Raw genomic sequence first — 24,882 nt, 5'->3', positions numbered from 1 at the left:
ATTTTCCCATGTCTGTGTATATCTGAAGCCTTCCAGGAGAATCCCTTTCTTAGCATGTGCCTCTGTAACTTGGCGAGCACTCACACCATGCCATGCTGGGGGGGGGGAAATATGTACAGAAATACAAATTAAACCTAAACTGGTTGCACTGTCAAGCAAACTCAAAATTTGATTTGACTATTTATAATTCAAAAAATTACTATTTATTAAGAGCTCACTCACCTGGAGGCATGTAACAGCATGCTGATGAATTTCCCAAACAATTTTGTCCTTAGAAGTAATTTTTCACGAGAAGAAATTAGCTAAAATAATGATTTAGCTACCCCACAGACTTGAGACAAGTTGAAGAAGCTTAAGTGAGTGAGTAAGTGGCTCTGTGTACTGAATATATCTCATAATTTTATTCATAGAATCGTAGAATCATAGGGTAGTTAGGGTTGGAAAGGACCTTAAGATCATCAGGTTCCAACCCCCCTGCCATGGGCAGGGACACCTCACACTAAACCATCTCACCCAAGGTCTCATCCAACCTGGTCTTGAACACCATTAGGGATGGAGCATTCACAACCTCCCTGGGCAACCCATTCCAGCGCCTCACCACCCTTACAGTAAAGAACTTCTTCCTTATATCCAACCTAAACTTCCCCTGTTTAATTTTTAACACGTTACCCTTTGTCCTATCACTACAGTCCCTAATGAAGAGTCTCCCCCCAGCAACCCTATAGGCCCCTTTCAGGGTACTGGAAGGCTGCTATGAGGTCTCCACGCAGCCTTCTCTTCTCCAGGCTGCACAGCCCCAACTTTCTCAACCTATCTTCATATGGGAGGTGCTCCAGCCCCCTGATCATCCTTGTGGCCCTCCTCTGGACTTGTTCCAACAGTTCCATGTCCTTTTTGTGTTGAGGACACCAGAACTCCAGGTGAGGTCTCATGAGAGCAGAGTAAAGGGGCAGGATCACCTCCTTCAACCTGCTGGTCATGCTCCTTTTGATGCAGCCCAGGATACGGCTGGCTTTCTGGGCTGCAAGTGCACACTGCCAGCTCATGTTCATTTTCTCTTCGACCAACACCCCCAAGTCTTTCTCTGCAGGGTTGCTCTGAATCTCTTCTTTGCCCAACCTGTAGCTGTGCCTGGCATTGCTCCGACCCAGGTGTAGGACCTTGCACTTGGCATGGTTAAACTTCATAAGGTTGGCATCAGCCCACCTCACAAGCATGTCAAGGTCCCTCTGGATGGCATTCCTTCCCTCCAACTGAACCACACAGCTTGGTGTCATAGGCAAACTTGATCAATTCCACTGTTCTCATCACCAACAAAGATGTTGAACAAGACTGGTCCCAACACCGATCCCTGAGGGACACCACTCATTACTGGTCTCCAGCTGGACATTGAGCCATTGACCACAACTCTTTGTGTGCAGCCATCCAGCCAGTTCTTTATCCACCGAGTGGTCCATCTATCAAATTATTACTGAATTATTACTCCTCTCCACCTTGTTTTGGTTATTTGCCTGTTCTCTGGATTTTTCTTTCATGAGAAGTGGTGTGGAATTTTTCAGAAAAAAAAAATTTTGTTGTTGTTGTTTTAGTCTAAACTGTTTATCACCGAATGTAGTTGAAGGACAATAAGGCTATGTCACTAGCTGATGGGAAACTAATATATAATTGTTGTTGACTTTTAATACCTACATATGTCTTCAGGGTTCTCACTTAGCCTGTAGCACCAGAAAAGAATCTGTCCAGTACAATGAAATAAATTGCCGAAACCAGTGCTTCTGTGAAAAGTATTGGATTTCACATTATGGTAATTTCAGAAAGGTAGCATTTAAAAGTGGTGTTGTAATATCTCATCTGAAGTATCTGTACCCACTGATTTTTGTTATGACTCAGAAATATTCTAACTGCTCACCTTGAGAATCAAACACAATTTGTAAAATCAGTTTAATGCCTCCAGTGTAAAAAATGTGTGAAAACAAAATAGACTTGGAAAAGTATACTACCAATATAATCTCTGTCTTATAATATTATGTACATAATATCTTAGCTGTTGGAGCTCCTTTGCTTTTTTTAATGCTTGTTTTTTTTGTCTTATAGTCCTTTCTATCTTTGCTTAAAGTTTAGTGAGAATCTTAAAAAGAAAGCCTTTAAGCAAGCTGAAAAGCTATATATAGACAGCTAAAGATAGTATCCTTTTAAATATTCAGTAAAACTTTGCTTGTTCTCCCTCTGAACCTTACTGCTGAGTTCTTCGTCTTTTTTTAGGTACAGGTTTTTAGTGTGCCAACATACTTCATTATTTAATAAAATTTAACAAACCAGAAGTCAACACTTCTACTGATGAAGCTAAAAATAAAGAAGCACCCAAAGATTGGTTGGATAATTAGCATAATGAATATTAAAAAATAAAATAAAATAATCCCTATGGTGAAAGATTGCCAGAAAGAAGAGATTCTGTACAATCAGTGCATGTCAAGGAAAAAGCCTATTTATACTGTGTTGCAAAACCTGAAATGAAGTTTATTGCGAAAAGGATGGAGTGGTGAGCAACTGATGAGGCAGCCCTAACTTCAGACAGCACTGAACAGTTGCTGAATGCTTCAGGTGATTGAATCCTAAAAAAAAAATTGGGAGAAAAGTCTTCCATATCTCATCTAAGTCTCATAGATTTTCTTACTTTAGTTTCAGAAACATCTATGTTTAACTTTGTAGGTGAAAAGATTCCTTCAACAGTTTTGAAAGTGAAAGATGGCTTGAACTCCTCAGAGAGCCACGTTTGCTGTTTCCATGTATGAACACAAAATTGTCTGCTTTAGCAGGTTAATGTATTTTTTAAAGTAACAGCAGAAAGGCTTCCCCAAAAGATCCAAAAAACTCTTCACTCTTTCATAAAATATGTAAATCCAGGCTAACAGCATTCATTTATGTAAAATAAACCTGGTCAGTCCATGATGCAGAAGCAACTATTTTGGTCGCACATAAAAAAACTCCTTCAAACTCTTACAGAAATTGTGTCTATCAGTTGCACCTACTGATGTGTAATAGCAGTATCTGCTGTGAGTATATTCATCTCCTGATACACCCGAATTCAGATTTTAGGAAAGTCCAAGAGAATTTATTTTTTTTATAAGTTCCAATATCTGGAATAGGACACTTTCAGTTCTTTACAATATTTTTAAGGTATATTTTATTAACAACTCAAACTTCCTGAAATTTGTTGTGGCTGGGTATTGAGCTAGTCAGAGCTTTAAAACAGATTAACTAGCCTTCTCCTTACAGCAAGCTCAATGAAGAAAACCATCTAAGACATGAGAATGAAAATAAACCAGTTTCTCCCTGACTTTTTTTGTACTTTCAAGGCAGATCCTTTCTTCCATGACTGATTTCAGTCAGTTCAAGAACTCTGATGATCTCTTGTGGTCCTCTTTTCCCCATTTCTTAGGACTGATCTGTTTTCTGCTCTCAGCCATCTCAGTCCCTTGTTTAGCTGTAAGCTCTCTTCTTCGTGATGCCTTCCTGTGCCTTTCTCTTGGCTAGTGCTTGCTTTTATTGACCCCACATAGCTGCTTCTGAGGGAGTCATCTTCACTTCCTCTTGAATGATAACCTCACCCAGATATGCCTTTACTAGAGGAACATACCAAACAGAGTGAGAAAAAAGAAAACACATACCTTTAGTCAGACTTAAGGGAGAGAAGAACAGTAGTTAAACTTTTCATCTTCAAGACAGGTCCTGAAAATGTCTTTTAAGTCTGCACAGAATTAAAAACCTATACCAAACTACCTCATCAATCAGATGAAAAGACACATCCAACCTTTTTCTTCCAGGCTAAGAAGAAACTCAGTTATATGAGATTTTCATTAGATATATAAAAGCCAGTAGATGTACAAATCAGGAGCAGGTTCAGCAGTGTTGATGAAGCATCTACCCCAGCTTGGTCACCAAACTTTTGCCTCCGGTTATTAACTGTCTGAACACCAGGCCAACTTGGAGACAATATCATTGACAAGCAAGCCTTGCTCAGAATAAGAACTTGTTCCACACTGCTGAACAAGTCACTAAAATGGGAATAGGCAGTAAAATGGATGGTAAAAGTGACAATATGGCAAAACTCCTTATGATTGGATACTGAGACAAATGAAAAAAACACTGGAAGATAATGACAGTTCTAGTGTAGGGAGGAAAGATTATGTCACAGAGGAATATGTTCTTCTGGAATAAATACATTAAATTTAAATTACAAATGTTAAAGGGGAAAATAATACGTCTCTGTTCCCTCATTACTGTTTCTTTTCAGTATGTTCTATCCTATATGATATGGTACTGTTTGCTCCAAGACCTATTTGGAAAAGAAGAAAGCTGTTGAGATGCTAGGTGTTCAGTGTATTTAGGCAAGCAAAACTGAGGTTAGGAATCAAATGTTAGCTTCTTACTATTTCCCTCTGCCAAAGAGAGAATTTGATTGCGTTCCATGGAGATGGGACACACTAGAGTTCAGTATTTTGTACCAAACTGCAGTGGTTTCTTTAATTTGTTTTAGTGCATAAATTTTCATGGAACTAATTCTGTAGCTCCATGCTCCATACCAAGCTCTTAGTTTTCTTTGGAATAGACAAAAAGAAGAAAAATAGAGACAGAAAAATGTGAGCACCTTAAGATAAATCTGACAAATTGCTCTAACTATATTTTTCTTTTATACAAGTCAGAGAATCTACTCCTTACCACATATCTATAAGGAAACATAGCTCATCAGTTATTTACAGTCTCAGGTGGGAGCAGCACACCATTGTGCAACTTTATAATTCCTTTTTGCCCTATGAAACTATACTCTTGCCTAGCATTTTTCTTCCTCCTCTTTTCCATATTCCTCTTTTCCAATATCTATGTATTTTTATTTAGATATATTTTATTTATAACCACTCTGTGGACAAAAGTCTGTATTCTCAGTGTTACATAGGCAATTGTATTTAACAGTATACAGTTAAGAAAAAAACAACTTTTTATTTCTGTATTTCTATTGCTGTCATCATATAGATTATTGACATTTAATGTACAGAAATGGGCATTTTTTTCTGACAGTGAAGGTTGCCTCCCTATTCCGCCTATGTCTGAGTGAGCAGAAAATAGGCTAAAATGCGCGAGATGCTAATCACCCAAGAATAATAAAATTATGTAATCCTGAAAGGACACAGAAATTATATTTCTGCAGTTTATAGTAACAATCAGTATTATAATACTAATTAATTGCATGCACATTTGTTCACCATCTGGTTCACTGTTGAGAAATGCTAGTCCAAGCACTAGCAGCTGTCTTTTCACAGTGAACCTGGCTACTTTTGCTCTATTCCTGTGGAGAGGCTTCCTAAAATGCAGTTCCCTGGGGCAGGAGGGAAGTGCAAAAGGTCTTTCTCCATCTTCCTATCACAAATGCATGCATGAGTTAAAGCTCAGCATAGTAGATTAATGTGTTTAACATGCTACTTTTTAATGAATATGTACATAGAGCATGTAAGACTTTGATCTATGTGTATTGCTTGTATCACCGTACTTTCTAATGAGAATTATTGTCTAACAGACAATAATTGATACATCTGATCAGCTATATTCATATGTAGACATGTAATGATGGCTATAGAACAAATATGGGCCACACAAGTTGGGAAATAATTTTAGCTATATAGTGGGAAAGAAATATGGACTGCCGTGCATTAGTAGTTCAATAAATAGGGAAGATTATTTGGAATGACTGCTGTCTCTAATTCATAATAAAAATTTAATTTTTAATGCAAATTTTATTATAGCTAGGACAAGATTTAAGATTTAAAATTCATGTTATCCACGAGTTCAAATTATAAGTCAACCTCACAGCAACTTCAGTTAGTTGAACATAGAGTATTTAAATTATGGTTTGTAGTATTAAATGAATGCATTTGTACTATTAATGTGATAAGCCTATTCATACATAAAATGATTTGCTGAGAACATCGATTCTTATATTGTCATATTTTAGTGTTCTCTAAAGCACCTTGCCCATTGAGGCTATTAATCTTCATAAAAATGGAGACAGGGAATCCCAATCCCCAAAAAAGCCAATGACAGATGTCTAGTGAAATTCTCAAACCACTATGAATATATCCTCTATTTTATATTTCTCACCCTCATTATTATTGCACACAATCAAGTCCTTCAAGAAAGACAGCTGCAAATTTCCATTAGCAGTAATTACTTCATTTTATTATTTTAGTCCCTTCATCCCAGTAAAAATAACTAGAGTGTAGTGACCTTAAAGCAATTATTTTCTAGAAGATGACTCTGAGAAGCAATAGAATTAAAATATAAGCAGTTTGCTGTTTAAAATGTTGCTATAGTCAAGTGCTTCAAAAATTTTTAAATCAATTTCAGAAAAAGTAGCATGAATGAAAAAATGGGACTTGAATCTCAACATAATATCTTTTTAAATTTCAACATACTAATCCATCATGATGCAGTCTCCAAAATTAACAAATCAAGCAGAATCTGTTTCCTTGTAAAGTTAACTGTTCTGCAAATGGAATCACTTATTTGCACTCAAGCTTGTTTAAAAGTGGATAGAAGTACACCAATACATAAAGTTCTGAACAAACCTTTGAAGAAAATTCAAGGTTAAAAAAAAAAACAGATATCTCAACTCTTTAGTTTTCCTGGCAAAGGTTAAACAAAATAAAACAGTGGGGTTTTTTACAGAAAGCAGAAATATTTCCTTTTCGAAGCTGAACTTTTGTATGCAGAAAGAAATTAAAATTCTATGTGGAAAAAATTCACACAATACCAGAGAAATGGATGATGGAGACCTGTCCCTCAGTCTGGAAGATATGTTTCAGAAAAACTGCTGATTAAGTGCCTATTCTAAATGTCTTTTAGACACTATGTACTGTCTGCTGATGGATGGTGCTTTGCCTTGCTCTGCTGTAAAGTCAGTGCTTGCTGTAGAACTTCATCTAGTTTTCACAGTTCATTTTCTGAGCAGAGGTATTACTTTTTAAAAAATCTCATGATTACTTGGTCGGATCAAGAGGCTAATTAAAAAATCCAAACAGTGCAGCCAACTTTGTATCTTGTAGATTTTGCTAAAAGGTGACATTCCAACTCAACACAAGAGGAAAACTTTTCACAATGAGAACAATCAGAATTGTGGCATTCATAAGGACAGAGCTGTAACAAATTCTGGGCTTCCTGTAATCTTAAGAGAGCTGTAGTCATGTTCAGCCTGACATGAGCCAGCAGAAAATATTGAAGATATATCACTTCTGCAGCCAGTAAATTAATGGATTGTTTCCAAAAAGATGATGGTGAGTTTTTCCATCCTCCTGCTTCCTTCTGTTTTCTTTGATTTTTTTCTCCCCTTTTAGTCCAGCAGTTTGAGTCACAAGTAGTGGAAAACATGTTAGCTCTAGAAGATAAGCTCTGCTTTCAGTGCACAGATATTCCAAAAACAAAAGGAATGAGGCATTTGGAGACACCTTAATCACTAGGACCAATGCTCTTGCTTCCTCTCTTTCCCTTACTGATAAATTGCTGGTGGATGGTATATGGGAAAGACAGCCTTTGAAGAAAAATATTTCATACTCCCTAGTCCAGCAGATATGTTAAAGGATATCACTGAGTGATGGACAGCTTTTTGTCCTGAAGTTCTTATGTCACGCAGTTAAGAAAAAATTGGTGTCTTTTCCAATGGTATGTGGCAAGGTAAAGTAAATTTGACTGTATTTCTTATATAGCTGCTGTAAATCTTCAGAAACTATGATATAAATAACCTGTACTGGTGATCTTGACATTGTAAACACATAGCAATGTCTCATGGAGGTTGTACTAGAATTGTCATAAAAATATTATTAAATATTTAAAAAAGTAAAAAGAAACCCTACGCTCTCTAGCAAAAGTTTACCTTTAAACCCACTTCCAATCTTTCAGATAATTTTGCATTCTAACTGGCAACTTTATATGTCATTCTCTTGTAAAGTTAACTATTTTTGTGCCTAGAATGTACTTGGTTGCTGTCAATTGCATTTAAGAACTAATACAAGTAACACAGTACTGATTCACTAACCTGAGAGACTCTTCCAGTTATCTTATGGGACAGACCAGCCATAAAAGAAAATAAAAAGCAAAAGAGATGGTCTGTGCGGATATGCATTCATGTTACCATCTCTAAAACGGCTCCATGTTAGAGAGGAATTGTAACTGTGATGATCATTACAGGAAAACTACTGCTATGGGATAAGTGTTCACCCTCTGGTACATTCAAGACAAACAGATGTGGTTCTGTTACATGACACTTCTGTGTATTTTCTTACCATTGTAGAGAGGAAAACTTTCAGGTCCAATTGGGTTTTCTTGAGTTAATCAACGTAATCACAGTAAGTCTGAGGAAACCATACAGGTTTATAGGCACTAAGAATAAAGCTATTTTGCAGTTTCTCAAATTTTAGGTTGCATGCATTTGACAATGTGACCTTATCAAGGCCTAAAATCAATCATTATTCTCTGATAGACCTTCCAAACAATAGACAGATATGCTATGTTTTTATTATATTGAAACCTATCCTATTATTTAGCATAATGCATGGGTGAAAATGGAAACTCTTATTAAAAATTATGTTCCTTGACAAGTTTAAACTTTTTTTAACAAATAAAATGAGTTTAAATATCAAACACTTAACAGGAGCATTTTTAGATCCATACATGTTGCATTTTCAGAAAGTCAGGAGAATTTACATAATCCACTGGTTGTATGGCCTATTCCTCAGCTGCATTATTCTTTGTATGGGCAGACACAAGGTGAGAATGTTTTTCAAGTCCAACCGTCCATCATGGTATGAGATACCCACATTTCTTGGTCCATGACCATTTAAGAACAATATGCACAAACTAAAAAGAACTCAAAAATGAAGCTTGTGCAATTCTCAATTCATAATAACCTGTACTACCTACTGTAATAACATCTGGGCTTGCAGTGTTTCACCATAGGAACAAATTTCTGTTCTATAACCTGAACAGATGCTCATTTTATGAAAGATTGAGTTTTTAAAGGTCTATTTATTTCCAGTACTCACAAATTCTATGCTACTGGGAGATGCAGCAGTTGAGCATATTTCTGGCCAGTTGTTTGAGCTACAGGTCTGGGAAGTAATTCTTATTCATTTGCCGCACACGTAAGAATACTATAGCAATTCAGAGGATATTGTATTTGTGACAGTGGTTGGAATCCTGTTTGTTAGCAACATTTTATTTTGGCTCAGATCTTGCTCTGCATATTTAAATTAAAATAGTTTTTTAAAAAGAGACATCACTTACATTATAATTTAGGAAAAATCTTTATTTTCCTAGCAGTTAGCCATTATTGATAATACAGAATATTTTTTCTTGCTAGATGTCTGTGAACTGGAATAAAGAGTTATAAAGGGAAAACAATAAACAGTCCTTGTTGTCAACTAAATCTGAATGACTCAGTGTAAGAAGATCTCTATGATGGGAAGAGATACACAGTAAAGATGGTTAGGGTCCTCACAGTGTATCTATTAGCCACAGCATGCCTACATATTTGGTATAGACAGAGATTAAGATTGGAGGAATTTTAGTTAAGCTTCTAAACCCTTTCCTTCTGCATTAAGCTAGAAAGGGTACTGATAAAGGCTCCAGATCATATGCAAAATAGGTCCAGATCATATGTAAAATATGTCTCTGGAATTACGTCCAAGAGATACTAACTCTTCAGGATCCTCAGTTAGTTCTTCTGATCAAATCAGTCTGAATTTGCATATTTGACAGCAGAATTCTGTCCACTGATTTTTGAGAGCTACTAGAATACTACCTGTGAAAGACTGCAAAGAGCCAGCCAGAGGGATCATTAGAAATGTGTTTTGTTTAATTCAAGGATATCATTAATTCAGTGAATAATTTTCCATACAGATTTCTGTTGCTTCAGGATATTTAAGTTTACATTTTTGATAAGTTTTTAAAATATTCTAGATAGCTTTCAAATGTAGATTAAAATATATGGGAAGACCTTATTCTGGCACTTCTTTTCTCATGCAATAAGTTACACATAGTATTTACATACCCGTAAAGCCCCACTCATTTCAAATGCGACTAATAACTAGCACACTCCCAAAATTTAATGTTCAAAGAAAAGACAAGTATAAAGTAGTGATGCTCTCTAAAAAACACTTTGTTGGAAAAACAGGTGGGTGTCCAAGTTGAAGTCATGAATCTTTTCTGAACCAATACTCCGTAAATTTAAATGTGCATCCATGAATGAGTCCTCAAAAAATATTGTAATGAAGTAGTAACTTAATGAATGGAACACAGTTCAGTTCTCGTAATACTTGTGTCTCTAGTTTAAACGCATTCTCTCTTCAAAAGATTACAGTCAGGAATGATAACTTGTGAATATACAGAAGTAAGTCAGTGTAAGTACAAAGCCTCCCCTTCTCCCCAGTAAATTACTATGGAAGACTATTAGTATTCCAAAACTGACCAAATAGGTGTAAAAGCAGCAACCCAGTGTAAGGTAGCACTGAATCTTTGCCATTACTTTTTAAACTAAGATATTGTGAAAGCTGTGTGTAATATTCAGCAGTTCTCAGTTTGCTGTTCTAAGGAGCAAACAAACATGATTTCTGCACTGTGAGCTGCAATCAAAAGATGGCTATACATCTTCTATAAAAGAAGCACACTCCGACCTGTTTGCTAGTCAGGACACAGACATCACTATGATTTTTACTAGTCTGTGGGGAACTGGCTGAAACAGAGTCTGCAGTCAATTTAGCTGCATTTGAAAAGACTTTAATTTACAATACAGACCTCAGAAAAGACCATCCAGCTGTGTTAAGAATATGAATAATGTAGCCTTTAATTCTGTACATACAGAACTGATTGTATAGGCTGGCTACACAACCAACATATAACATTTGTAGGGTGGGTTTAGTAATGATTTGACAGTAAAGGCAATAAGGATAAGGAGTTGCAAAAGATTAAAACTTAGCCCTTTTAATAACTTTAGTTCAGATTTTGAAAGCTGCATTTAATGTTTCAACTCATGTTGTCTATCATTTTTAACTGTAATTGGCCATCTAGCAGACAGAAGTTGCTTTACAAGTATTGCCCATCAATTACTATTTTATTCTACAGTAACTTGTGTTAAACTCCTGTAGCTGCTATATTAGACACTATCCTGAAACTGCTGGGTTAGAACCAAAACGACAGTACAAGAAACAGAACAGGAAAAAACATTCCTCTACCTATGTGAAAAAGTAAAGTAGAACATTTCTGGAAATTTTTCATATTTTATGCCTATTCATAGTCTTGCTCTACAGATTACAGTGAAAACCAAGATGAGGTAAAATATATTGACAATACATAAGTGTGCAAGCAATCTAGATTTCTTGAGTGCATTGAAGACAACTTCCTGGCTTAATTCATTTAAATTCAGTAATTCTGTGGTTGTGTGAATTTCTGTTACTTAACAGAAAAGCATTATCTTCTTGATAATGAACACTCAGAAAACTGATAGGAGGTGGTCTTCATTTACTTAAACACAGGATCTCATGTCATTTGTAAGACCCCAGTGTGTCCTAACTAGTCCTGTGAGGACATCTGTCTTACATATCATAGGGCACCTCAGATGCCACCTAGGTTTAACTACGTCATCTGTAAATACCTTAAAAAAGTAAGATGAACGTCCAAACACATCCAGGAACAGAGAGAAAGAAGAAAAATTCATAATTTAGAGAAAGGAATGGAATCTTTCTTTTTTATGTTCTTAATTGTCAGAAAATTAGTGTCATGATTTGTCTGAGATAGCTTAAAGAAATATGCCCCAAAAACACTGAAAAAATAATAAAGAACTAGGATCTTAGCAACCAAGTGAGTTTGTGCTATATCTACTCAAAGGTGAGACTTTCTTGGAAAAATGAGATTGACTAGACTCAAACTTTCTCAAAACAGCAAGAAACAGCCACCTTTGTAGAAAGTATTTAAAATGGACAGACAGAATTTGTGTTTTATGAAGTATGTATGTCTGATTACTGCATCAGAAAAGAAAGGAGCATGGTAGTAGCAAAATGAAGAATCTAAGACTATGACAGATTTTTCATTTATGCTTCTGTACTGATTCTCAGATATTATACTACTAATTCTCTCAGTAACATTTTGTACCATGAAGGATAATACGTAGTACTATGAAAAAGGAGGCCTTACCCTGAGTACAGCAGAGTTCAATTTTGCGGAATGCAGGTTAATCCAGTTTGAATTGCACTTAATCTTTGTTAGCAGATTAAGAAAATAAATTTTCTTCTTTCTTTTAGATTACATGGAAATGCTTGTAGAGATTAAGAACTGACATAGCTCAGAGCTCAATAATAAAAGCTTTACTGGTGAATTTCAGCACTGAAAGAACACTGCAGTTGACAAGCTCTCTAGGAAATAGGTGGTGGCAAAAAATCAGGAGCCATTGAACAAAATGAAGGTTTTCCTGGATACATACCGTAATTTCTATATGGACCTCTCTTTGTTCCCTTCTAGGTTAATGAATTTGCAAGTTCTATGTATAATTATGCAACTGCAGGAGAAAAAGCTAAATCTTCAGCTATACCTGCATACATAATTATGCTTACATATACATACACAGGTTCCTAATGTCAAATTGTCTCTGGTATAAATATAGCACAAGAAATAAAATGCAGTTAGCTGTGATAGATACCTTTATGAATATCAGAGAAGATCAAGTCAATATCAAATTTATGGCAGAAACCCGTTACAAACCAAGTTGAACTCTGTTAATTTTTTCAGGTTCATTTATTTGATCACAACTCATAGCATAGTCAGAGTTGTTAAATACTAATGTTAGAAAACAACGTGATAGAATAGTACAAAATTAAGCTATTTAACATATTCAGAAATCTCAGTGGCATGCCTTATTCATTAGGGATATATTTTCCCCTTGTTGAGCATACATCAGACTCACTAATATTAACTGGAGTGATTTATGCATGTTTAAAATTGAAGATGACATTTAATAATTGCATCAGCAACTGCATGGGTATGTCTTCAGATAAGCCTACTACTTGCTTCTGGAAATCACTGTCTGGAACATTTCAGCCTTGCTATGCGTTATGTATGAAGCTGTCCAAAAGACATGAAGTGCGCCCTTTTATATATAATTCCACTACAGATATACTACGTCTATTAGATATATTACTTTTACGTACATGGTGCCTTGTTTTATCTAACTATTATACATTTTGACTAATAATGAAGCCCTTTGTAAGAATCACTGGAATTTTATTGCTAAGGGAGTTGTCAGAAAAATCTCTATAATGTTATATTTGCAAAAGGATAAATACATATCACAAATCTTCCCAATTGTTAAAAGTAGCTGTACAAAATCCTCTCTAAACTTTGTATTTGACTATCTCTATACAAAATGATTTACTTCCAGATGACTTAAACAATCTGATCTATTTGTAGAGCTCTTTTCCTTCATGTTCTGATACATTTACACTTCAGAATATAACCTCATTAAGAATTTGGGGACTTCTGAAAATCTTGCCATTCTTTCCTTTTTATATTTCTTCTTTAAAAAAAAACCTAAACAAACTCAAATCTTTTTGGGGAAAGGTGTCAGTCTTTTGCCTATTATGATAACGTTTATCTGCCCCCAGAGCCTGCAAATGTAGTTGCATCTTTGTCTTACTGACCAAACAAGAATCAAACCAAAGTTCATCTTTTATCACCTGATAGAACCAGCATAGCATCATCTCTCACTGTGCTGTAGCACTCAGACAGGGCGTAACCAATTAGACTGAGTAATCCTCCTAGCTGATGGTTTTATTTATCTCTTCTCCCTTTTACTCTGTTGCTTGCATCTATCAATATGAAAAACAGATTAACATGCATCTCTGCCCTACATTAAATAATCCTACACCTTTCCTGAAACTAACCCACTGAGATGGTGTCAATATAAGCATAGAAATCAAAGTAGTAAGATAGCAGATATCTTCATAGGAGAACCTTGGACTGAGGTTCTAAAATGGGTATACCCATTTTATGGACATGGATACCTGGATCACACTCAAATTCAGTGGAAGCCATAAATCTACTTTATTTTGGGTTCTTTAATAATCTCAATGACATTTTACAGCAGTACAAACAGCAGGATGTATTCAGTAATTGCAACAGAAGCAACCATAAGGACAGTATACAAAACTGGCAATTGTAAGGAACAAGCAAAGAAATGACTAGCAACTATGATTAAAATATTTTGCTTCTGAAAACTCTGGAGATATCTGAACTTTAACATACAGCACATAGAGAAAGAGAGCAAATAACATCCCATGGCTTTTAACACTGTCTGATAATGCCATATGTCTTTAGTATTAGAGACATTCCAACACCTATGTTAGGGTGCTTTTTGGTTTATTTCGAAGAGTACACTTCCACACATCTGTTGTGCTCCCTGTTACCCACAACTCTTGCACACTTCTGCTTTGTGTGCCTGTCTGGAAGAAAACACAACTGAATTTTCTAAACTCTCCAGATTATTCTAAAGAAAATGTATTTGGATATAAATATTTGGATTCTGCAAAGTCCTTAGTACACCAAATCTCCATTTTTTCTTGCTCTTTTTTTTTTCCTTGGTGGAAAAGCAGAACATAGAAAGTATGGAGTTCAAGAAAAAAACTGGGGGACTTGCTCAGAGAAAGAAAAGTACAAAGATGAAAAAATTCTTTGTGCTCATGAAAATTAAGGTACGCTTTCTGGCAAAGTTGAACCACAGTTTCTGTGAATGAACATGCACCTATTAAATACTCATGACAATTTAATTTGAAAATGAACCAGCTACTGCTACCTGGGCAAAATTGTTACTGTATTTTAATCCTTCTGAAAGAACTAGAAATTCAGACCATATCACAACTTAATACCAGCTGACTGATGTTATGAATCTTATGTTCCCTCAGATCTGAGTGCTAATTCAATAACAATATTACTACAGTGTAACTAATCACTTTCTTCTACAACTATAAAGTCTTCAAGAAATGTTATTATAAGCAACTGCATTCTTATTCTGAGAAGTGATGCATAAAATGGAATACATCACAGTTTGGTTTGCATTTTAGTGTTCTAAAAACACAGAACATTTTTCCCCTCTAGTGTCAGGTAGTGGAAATTACAACTAGTTGAATGCATTTTTGAATAATTACAATCTCTCAGTTAATTTATAAAGGTTTTTTTTTAATTATGAGCATCTTAAAGTCTTAGTTAGAACTAATGGGTTATTTTGAAATAATTTCTTTGTGAAGAATTAATATCAGACCAAATCCTTATACTGAAATCAAGGAAAGTTTTACTGTTAATATCAAAGAGCTTTAAATTCTTCATTAAAATGAGAAACTGGGGAAAAGACATACCTTCAGAAATTTCAGATGAGTAAAAGTAACATCATACTACTGATTTAGAAGCAATTACAGCATATATAGATTGGAACTCACATTGACAATGTGGATATTTAGGTCTTGGAAAAGTTCTACACCCTCAGATTATCAATATTGTTTGCACCAGTAAAAAATGGTTTCTAGGAACAGCCAACATGTGTTAACTAGCAGTCAGAGCCTGATCTGCCCCATCCATTTATAAAGCCTTTATAGACTCTATAAATTTAATAGTATGGAGCCATAGATTGATACTGGCACTTATCAGAGCAGCTAAATTAGAGAAATTAAGAAAAGCAATTCAAAGGTACTGCTATCTGTATCTGCCATACCCGAGTCCTATAAAGTCAACAGAAACAAGCAGGCATGTAGTCTAGGAATTTACAGTAAATGTTTTGCATATGGCATTTTCCTGTCTCTGTAGGGCACTTTGGACAATAGATGGTCAGAACCATTAGTTTTCGCTTTGAATGTCACTGTAGTGACCAGATTTTCTCTGCTCACTGGATAGACCCAGTAAGTGATAAACCTGACTAAAAAGAAATCAGACTAAACGATTTCTAACCTTCCAGCAGTTTCTAACCTTCTGCATGGAACATACATTCCCACAGATTTTACAATCTATTTTATAACTACATTTATCTAAAAGCTTTTCTGTGTAAATAGGACTTACTTAGCCTGGATTTTGATGCTTCCTCTCAATGATTCAGGTATGTCATATGTTTCTAAGAATGAGTAGTTATTCCAGTTAGAAAACTAAAACCAGAAATAGTTACTAGTGGAAGGGAGTTAATAGCAGCCAGATCTTTTATTTAATGAGAAAAAAATGAATCTCAGAAAAGTCATAATGGTGCTCACTATAAGCAACCATCTGTAAGGCACTCTTATGAACATCTGAGACTTTATGCAAAATCTTGATGAGAATTTTGTCTCAGCTAACCATTTTTCTTGAGGTGTTTACACCGATTTTATAGAGGCCTCTGATACTGTACTCCTAACTGAGGTGCTTCAGTTATAGCAGAAGACTTGAATGACACTTCAAAAAAGAGAGCAACTATGGTATAAATCATAGCTACATGAAAATAAGAAAGCAGAATACTACCCATTCTTGTCTAAGAAATAGAGATATGAGTTTAAAATTAATTATAAATGAACAAATAAAACCAGTAAACAAAGTTAAAGATAAAATTCCTACATTGCTGTTTAATCTCCCAAACATATTACTCCAGTGTCAGAAGTCTGTAGCTGCCACATATCTGTAGACTTCTTAGTGCCTAGCCCTTTGATACAACACCGCATTTTCCCTGTTCAGGCAATTGCGTAAGGATTTTCTGGACTAAAAAGCAGTTGTGGAGGAGGATGCATTCAGGAGAAAGAACGCCTACATATGACAGATTGTTTTATTATGAGTCTCCTATGAAGGCGAGAAGGTGCACAATTTTTAGAGACATTTTATAAATAAATTCAATACTGAAGTCCATTAATGTTTAAAATGTTTGGCATTCTAGCTAAGAATGAAATCTAATAGCTAGTTTTCAGTTAAAGAGGATCTTGGTCATCCTAATGGAGACATTCTTACAAAAGTGTACCGGCTTAACAAAGCTGAGGAAATTGAATTCTAAGAGAAGAAAGTTTCAATGCCCTTTAGCAATTTCAGAAAAATATGTTTTATGTATATCAAGTAATTAGGGTCTCACAGAACTTGCAAATTGAAAGATGCTGCAACTTGTTACTTTTAGTGTCCTTTAATGAAGATAATTTCCCTACAGGGAAAAAAGTTCTGAACATTTTGAAACAATAAATACACAAGATTTCTATTGTAGTATTTACCCACTGCTAAAATCACTACTAATGGATTATTAGCAAAATCTTGAGAAGCAAAACTTCCTACCAAGCTTGGGTTAGCTGTACAAATCTGACATCTGTTGAACCTTTGGCTAGATAGTGCCAAAGGAAGTATAAATCAAATACTTCGCCTGAAATGTCTCTTTAACAAAATCCCTCAGAGTTTGCAGTAGATGAATTAACAAGCAATTGGCTGCAGAGGAAGTCCTCTGTAGATGGCAAGGTAATGAATTCTGACAGGTTGAATGGTGCAAATCTAATGGGTTGAGATGTCCATTGACTGTAAAGCAGAAGCTGATTAGGATTAAGATTTTAGGAAAATACCCCAACAAGACTGGATCAAAATGAACAACTTATTTTATTTAGAGTTGAAATACAGGGGACCAGTTTCTTTACCAAAGATTGATTTGTTAGTCCACTTTGAGCATCTTAAGTTTTACACTGTTATCATGACATGCTATGTAATTCATAGTTGTTAGATTATTACCATTCACTCATCCTTTCGAAATATGAAGGGTCACACAGAAATGACTTCATCATCTTAATACTGGTTTTGATATAATTTCAGATTCAATGATATATAAAGAATTATTAGTGCAAAATATGTTGGAAAACTTTTTCAAAATAGAATACCTGAAATCAGATTTGAGGAGATGAAGTAAGATTAAATAATAGTAGCAGTTATCTACCAAAGCCTAATATGAAAAACATTCAAAGATGGGGTAAACTGGATACTAAAATGGTGGAATAAAGTCACCTAGAAATTAACTTTAAAACAACAGACAAAACCCCGAAAATTTAACACTGAAAGATTCTTCTGAACTCCGGATTGCAATTGAAGAGAACAGCTTTGGCCTATCAGTACTCAAAGAACAGCATCACAAACTTTATTTTGATGCAAAGCAGCTGCCTCTATTAATATGACTTTTGTGACAATTCAAACAGTTAAGGGTAAGCCAAAGGGGAATGTGGTGTGTTGGAACAGATTTTGATTTTAGATAAAACCATGGATTTGACTGACTGAAACGTGGACATACTGGGCATATAAATACAATGACATAAGAAATCTTCCAGTTACCACTGCTAAAAACATGCCTTCAGAACTTCATTTTAAATACTTTGTTTAGTAGAAGAATCAGTGAGTCATTTGAGCAGGAACTGTCTTGAGCATCTGGATAGAAAATAAAACACATTTGTCTCTTCTTCTCAAATGTAACTGGAACTGAAGCTATCTTTTTTCCCCTTAGTTTTCTAATACATCAATCATGCTTTGCTTCTGTGGAGGTGTTGCAATAAGATGAAGACAGAACTATATGAAGTAACTGAAATATTCTTGGGAGTTGCTGCAAATGCAGTGGCAGCATTTTGTGTCTGAAAATTAGAATATTATCTGCTCTCAAAAACTTTTGGATCCTAAGTTCAGTTTAGATGAGGGTTAAAAAAAAAGAAAGGAAAAGGAAGTAAAAAAGTCTTTATAATGGCTTTTAGTTCCAGGCATTCCAATAGTGACATATGCAGCTGACTGCAAGACCTGCAATACTTTAAACATAAATCAGCTTTAGGGATAAGCATTGCTCAACTGAGGCATTCACATCATTGAAATGTTGGCATTGAAATGGAACTGCACAGGAAAAGAAGACTGTATGAAGAAACAACAACAAAACAACTGGGAGTGATCACCTCCTCCCTTCTTCACTTGTGTAAAACAGATCATGTGAAAAAAAGATACTTCAGCAGAGTCTCCTGTGAGGTGACTATTTGAATAACAATAGAAACTAAGTTTCTAAAGAGGTCCTTAGCAAACTGCAAAGCCTTACTAACATACCCTGTTTTTGTTGAAGTGAACAGAATGGATTGTTTCCTAATCAGTCGTACCCACAACACAAAAAAAACGCCCTCCATCTCAGGGAGGGAAAATGAAGACACTCACTAACAATCTTCAGAATTAGATCTTCAGAACAATACACATACCCAAAACAGTACTAGAGATATGTGTATCACACACCCTTCAGCTGGAAAGTTTCTCTCAAGAATACTCCTGTAGAGCTCAATTGTTGTTCCATTCTCTCCACTCTGCAGTTGGGGTAGAGAAGCTGATACTTGCTTTCCACCTCCCAGTTCTTCTGAACTGCAGAGTCCTGGTGTGTCAGGGACTTTGATAAGGGAATGGGGAGAGTAGAAGGTAATGCATAGCATGCACATGGATAACACATGGGTAATTGCAAAGCTGCAGTTCCTGGTACACAACTTGGTGTTTCAACTGCAGCAGTTTCTCATGAGCATATGTTACTATGGGTGGTTCTCATCCACCCTTGACAGCTTGCAGCTGTAAACAAAGATGTCTGGAGGATTACTTGGGCAATCCCAGTGTCCTCTCTGAAGCCTCTACAATAATGTAAAGCACACTAAAAAGCATGTAAGGAGCTTTAAATGGTATTATATGGAAAAGCTGGAAATACTTTTTGAAGGGAGGCCACTTAATCTACCTGATAGTATTCCATCAAGTTCTGCTTTGGCTTGAGTAGACAGATGTCTTCTTGAATAAGAAAATACCATAACTTCTTATTGAAATTGAATTTAAATAGGCAAAGATCATTATAGGGGTGGAACATCAGCTGCAGCTGACTGTCACAGCCATAGGAGCTGAGAACATTAACATCAGTTAAAGATCTGTTTGTTTGATTTAAAGTACATTAAGCAGAAAACTATCTGTGGTGGCATAGATGCCCCATGTTCACACAACAAACTGTGGGCAATGCCACTGCTATCAAAATCTATTCTGAAACTCTCAATTCAATGTAAAAAAACAGCATAGCTGAATTCAGTGGGCCAGATGGCTCTGGATTTTCTTAGAATCATAGAATGGCTTGGGTTGGAAAGGACCTTAAGACTACCTAGTTCCAACCTCATGCAGGCAGGGATGCCTCCCACTAGGCCAGATTGCTCAAGGCCCCATCCAGCCTGGCCTTGAACACTGCCAGGGATGGAGCATTTACCACTTCTTTGAACAACCTGCTCCAGAGCCTCGCCAGCCTCACAGTTAAGAACTTCTTTCTTATATCTAACCTGAACTCCTGCTGTTTAAGTTTAAACCCATTACTCCTTGTCCTTTTGCTACAGTCCCTGATGAAGAGTCCTCAGGTATCCTTGTAGGCCCCCTTCAGATACTGGAAAGCTGCTATGAGGTCTCCATGCAGCTTCTCTTCTCCAGGCTGAACAATTTTCTTAGCCTGCCTTCATATGTTAGATAAAATATGCCACCGAAGTGAAAAGAACAGTTTGAGATACTCAGTCCATTTGAAATTAATTTAGAAGACAAATATATCGGTACATGTATTCTTACATACTGAGAGCACAGAAAATCTAAACACCTGCAGCCAAAGGTATGCAGGATGCAGGTGTGAATTAAACACGAAATCAGTATTGTATTGGGTGCTGCTCCAGGCAGTATAAAAGATGTGATGTAACAGGGATATATATTTCCCATAATACATGATATGCATAGTATATATACATAGATATATACACTAAACAGGATTTCAGTCTGCCACATCTCTTACCCAACTGTAATATAGCTGTGACATACATCTGGAATGAAAGATCAGCAGAGAATTCCAGAATACTGCTGTAATCAGACCTCAGATAATAAATAATTACATGAACCCAATTCCTAATTATTTGGCTATTCCTTTTAACAGTGAGCTCTTTCTGGCGCTTTTGCAATGTTTATTACATAGAAGCTCAATCCATGACAGTGGCAGTATAGATAAGCATGAAATTGGTAAATATAATTCCTATTGCTATGTAATTTAATTTCTATTGTCATAAACATAAGTCTCTTTCATCTTTTTCCTATGGTGTAGAAAATACTTTTTCAAATTAGTAGATAAGATTCACAAAAACGAAAACAAGAGACTGTTTCCAAACTTGTTCTTTCTCCTTATACTGGTCATGACAGTTTCAATGTTTAAACCACTGCATAACAACAGAGGAACCACTCTAAATGCTTTTTAGAAAATCTGTTTACAGTTTACATCTGTATTAACAAATCTCTGAGTCATGTCAGTAGCTTGATTTGTGGCTTACCCTCATGTGACCTCAGCTTTTCTATCCAGTTTCTTCAGGGACAAGATTTCTTCAGGAGTCTGTCTGTTTTGGTGCTGTTTCTATGAGAGAGAATATTTGGCTGCTAGTCCTAGACTAGTATTATAATGTAAGAAGTGTTTTAATTCTATGATCATAATGCTTTTAAGTCAAAATCACTTGTTATCTCTTAAAACTAACATCAATGTGATAAACAAGTGTCAGCAGAACAGAAACTTTTCAGAAAGTTTTGATGTCTGCAGTTTATATGGCAAAGACCATACAAGTAGTAGCAAGCATTGCTAACTTTTCTTGTAGCATTTTAATGCTGTGCCATGCCTCTATTTTGTGACTACTCTGTAGCTGTCCGTAGAATTTTCAAACATGTATAGTCACTGTCAGCTGGTATTTCAACTTCTTTACAAGGACATAAACAATTTTATTAGAAGTTTAAAAATTCACAAGCTAAAGGAGAACTGAATTTCTTACTGTAAATTTATTCATAGATAACCTTCAGCCTTCTGAACACAGACATCAGACATGCTGGTCTTAGGAGGAAACAGACAAAGCTGCCTGTAAGAAGCACTGTAGGCTTTTTCAGCAAGTACAGCAAAGTGGTTTTGGCCAAACAGAGGGAATAATCACTGATTTCACACAGGTACACTTTAAAACAATGCTAACTGCATTGATGGGAGCAATCTCAGGAAGGAGAAAAAAGCAACTCAAGCCAATATCTACTTTCAGCAGACTCCAGTATTTTCTGTGAAGTTTCTGATTTCAAGAGTATGGAAAGCTATGGAAATATGGTGGAAGAGATTACAATACTTATTTCACCTAGTAAAACAGATTTTAGGGCCAGCTCTTTGAGAAACATCATGAACTTCAGGAACTTGTGCAAGAAATGAGAGAAGATTCATGCAGGGGCATATTAGACATTATTTGAACTGCCATTTGAGTAGAAATATACAAAAGCTGTATTTTCACTGAAACTAGGCAATAGAAGACAGAAAAGTCTATTGAACAGCATGGCTAAAAGAATTCACATGAACTTTGTACCACTAGTGACTAACTTGTGTTTAATTCAATGTGATCTTCATGATATACGTAGATCAAAAGATATGTAAATGGAGGTAAGAGTTTTAAATGGAATTATAAAGAAATGTTGGAAATAAAGAATTCTTGAACGGAGGCCACTTAATCTACTTGGTAGTATCCAATACCTGTAATCCAGAAACAATGTTTAGTTACAGTTCTACCAAAAAGACTACGCTTTAGTGGAACCCAGCGGATCAGGTGAATTACAGTCTCATGAACTCCACTGCTGTTGTCATTTAACTGATGGTATGTTCTGGAAAAAATCCAGGAAAAATAAACCAAACATCTTCTAATGCTTATCTTCACTGTATCGTCTCATCCAAGAACAGATGGGAAACCTTAAGTAGGAAATTGATCATAAAAGATCTAATTACTCAGTTCATTTCAAGGTAATTTTTAAAGGTGTATTGAACCTATTCTCTAAATAAAACACTTGTGATCAATAGATGTTTGAAAGGAAGGATATTTGGAGAAAAAGTCAAGTGCTTTTGCTACATCTAAATTTGCTGAACTAGGCATTTTCTGAACAAATGCATCCATCACTGAAATAAATCTAATTGTGCAGTGTCTGAAACTCTTTGAGGGGATAGTAGTTTTCCTGAGCATTGTACATTTGTAATGGTGCATATACTCCTTTAAAATACACAAGTTTCAGAAAAATTGATTTTGGTCAAGAGATTCAGAAATACATACAGAAAAGGAAGAATCATAACTAGTTTGAATTTGTCATGACAAAGGTTAACAGCACAGTCCTAAGGCACCCTTCCAACTACAATTTGTATTGAAGATTCTAACACAACTATTAATAAATAAGAACAGACTATGCACTTAATCAAATATTTAAGATAAAATAATAAAATAGGTGGTGAAAACAGATTAACTATTCTGGATAAGGAAGATGGATATTGCCAGAAAAAGTTGAAGAATCAGCTAAAATGGAGACACTAGAAACATGGTATTACACATTTTTACATATTCCTTTGGGGATAAATTTAGCTGTGGGACAATGAAACACTTTGACAAAAGACCTAAGAGACTAATTCATGGGAATTATAGGCCTCCCTGCAATAGCTAAGGACATGATACAAACTCACAGAGAATATGAGGATACACTGAAGAAAGCAGTGACAGAGAATAGCAAGTTGGATCAGGTAACATCAAGGACACAATGAAAGAAATCAAATGCATTAACTATATGTTCTCTCCCTGGAAAACTAATCCAATTGACAGAAAAGCTGCAGTCATGACCTGGTACAAAGCTCCTACATGACAGAAGTGCTGTGGGAGATTAAATTCCCTGCACAGTTATTCCCATTCCCAAGAATCACTGACTGCCTTGCTGAGACAAAAGACTGTTCCAGAATGAAGCTGGGAAAGGTACGTGATAACGTAACAAAGTATTGCAAAAAGTAAATTCATCAGCAAGACTGGGATGCTGCACACAAGCCAGTATCATTCAAACAATGTAGACCAAAAATAGCTTAGAAACTGGCCTTTTACAAGACTACAACAGTAGGTGTAATGGGAGACAGGCAGTTGTAACATAAGAAAGAGATTCTCAGCTTAGAAATTACTTATCATTGCATATGCTTCAAAGAAATGTCAACAAGTATATAAATAATTGGTCAAAACACAACAGACTGTTCTAAATTCCAGATGATATTTAATTTTCTTGGAAAATTATTGGTCAGAAGCCTGGTGGCATCAAGATATCTTGAACAAAAGAGCAGTTTCTTCTGGAAAGCCTCCTTGTGATAAGTATTATGATGGGGTCTAGCACCATGCATAACCACCTTTGCATGGACAGTGTCCTTGAGTAGTTGTGCTGTTCTGCATGATGGCTTAGGAGAATTCCAAGTTGGAGCTAAAAACTAAGTTAAATAATTAATTTCAGGGCAAGTAAGTCAGGGTACTTATCAAAATCAGGATACTTACCAAATGACACTAACTGCCAAAAAAAAAATCAACCCAAATGTTCTAGCCTCTCGGGGATCCAATTTCTTTTCCAGAAGCAAGAGAAGTAAGAGAAAGCAAAAAAGAGAGAGAACAGCACCATTCTGAGGCTGCTAGCTGAATGGCACCCTTTGGACTAAAACCAACTTGAACGATTGAAAGTTTGCAGTGGGGACTTTTCTGTCCACCATGAGTACTGTAACTACTGCAGCTGTAATCACTGGGTGGGGTCTGGGGCTTTTAACCCTAAAAATGGTCTCCAGTAAGACACTCCAACCCAAAGTAAACATGTAGGTATACATGCAAAGAGAGTAAGTAGCTTACTTCTAATAACTAACTTCAAACTTACATCTGTGAAAGATTGTTTTTAGGATTACTGCATAATTCATGCCCTAACATAGCTGACATAAATCTAACTTTTCCAGTTATAACTGCATTCCTC

At 35.8% G+C, this 24,882-nt stretch overlaps 1 protein-coding gene across 2 annotated transcripts in view; it reads right to left on the bottom strand.

Annotated features, from left to right (window-relative positions):
- MTNR1A (melatonin receptor 1A) overlaps positions 1 to 24,882 on the bottom strand; it is a 49,983-nt gene that overhangs the window by 13,604 nt on the left and 11,497 nt on the right. The gene's annotated exons all lie outside the window — the stretch shown is intronic.

This window comes from Pezoporus wallicus, unplaced genomic scaffold (genome assembly GCF_028554395.1).
Source record: "Pezoporus wallicus isolate ANWC-B61680 ecotype Strahan unplaced genomic scaffold, APGP_CSIRO_Pwel_v1 contig_5552, whole genome shotgun sequence".
NCBI classification, from domain to species: domain Eukaryota; kingdom Metazoa; phylum Chordata; class Aves; order Psittaciformes; family Psittacidae; genus Pezoporus; species Pezoporus wallicus.
This window is presented reverse-complemented; position numbering and strand designations above follow the sequence as displayed.